This window comes from Sinocyclocheilus rhinocerous, unplaced genomic scaffold, assembly GCF_001515625.1.
Source record: "Sinocyclocheilus rhinocerous isolate Xijiao unplaced genomic scaffold, SAMN03320098_v1.1 scaffold1045, whole genome shotgun sequence".
Taxonomy (NCBI): Eukaryota; Metazoa; Chordata; class Actinopteri; order Cypriniformes; family Cyprinidae; genus Sinocyclocheilus; species Sinocyclocheilus rhinocerous.
Genome location: NW_015645361.1, coordinates 660,221 through 661,410, shown reverse-complemented (window position 1 = coordinate 661,410; position 1,190 = coordinate 660,221).

Genomic DNA, 1,190 nt, shown 5'->3' with positions numbered 1-1,190 from the left:
TTCAAAATATTTTTATTTACATATTTAGTATTTTTAATAAAATAATTTAATTCTTAATTTCTTACTTTGTTAATTATAAAATCTATTTTTATCTTTAATTGTTTAAGATTGTTCAGATTTTTTTATTTAGAGAAGAAAAATGAAAAGTGGTTTATTTACATTTTAATTTTGAATGGAATTATTATTATTATTATTTGACTGGACTATCTAAAGACATTTAAAAGAATTAAAAATACAAAAATAACCATATTTTGTTTATTATACAATGTAATTTGATCTTTACTTGTTTAAATATAGTTTTGTTTTTGTTTTTACAAAAAAAAACTACACTCATTATTATTATTATTATTATTATTATTATTTGACTGGACCATCAAAAGTCATTTTAACACAAAAATGGATTTACAAAACAAAAATAACCATATTTTCATTCCAAGATGATAAATGCCACTTGATACATTAAATATGTCATGTGTCAACAATGTATCATATTACTGTTTAAAACATAAACTGTGCAGTATGATAGTTTTCATTCCAAACAAAGCTTTATGTTTTACAAAAGCTCATTACTTTCATCAGGGTATTTTGTGTGTGCAATACTGATGTTTTCTTTACATTTTAATGGCGCTTAGAAAGATCTTAAAGTGATAGTTCACCCCAAAATGAAAATTCTGTCATTAAAGGGTTAGTTCACCCAAAAAAGGAAATTAGCCCACAAATTACTCACCCTCAAGTCATCCTAGGTGTATATGACTTTCTTCTTTCAGATGAATCCAGTCGGAGTTATATTAAAAACTGTCTTTGATCTTTCAAGCTGTTTAATGCCACTCAGCCGGTGTTGCATGCATCAGTCCAAAAGAAGTTAAATAAAAAGCGCCCATCCATAAAAAAAATGTCTCACACGGCTCTGGGGGGTGAACAAAGGCCTCCTGTAGCGAATCGATGCGTTTTTGTAAGAAAAATATCAATATTCAAAATGTAATAATCACTTTAATGTAGGTTGCGCTCACTGTTGTACACGGAAGCAGCTCCGGGAGCATGACGTATGAGTTCAGCTTTGCGCATGCGGCGCTCAGAAGTAACGAACGCGGAAACGCAGCAGGGAGATCAAAACAAAACACCGGTCACTAATTAGAAGTACAAAACGAGGCCATCAGCCCGGAGCTGCTTCCGTGTACAACAGTGTGCGC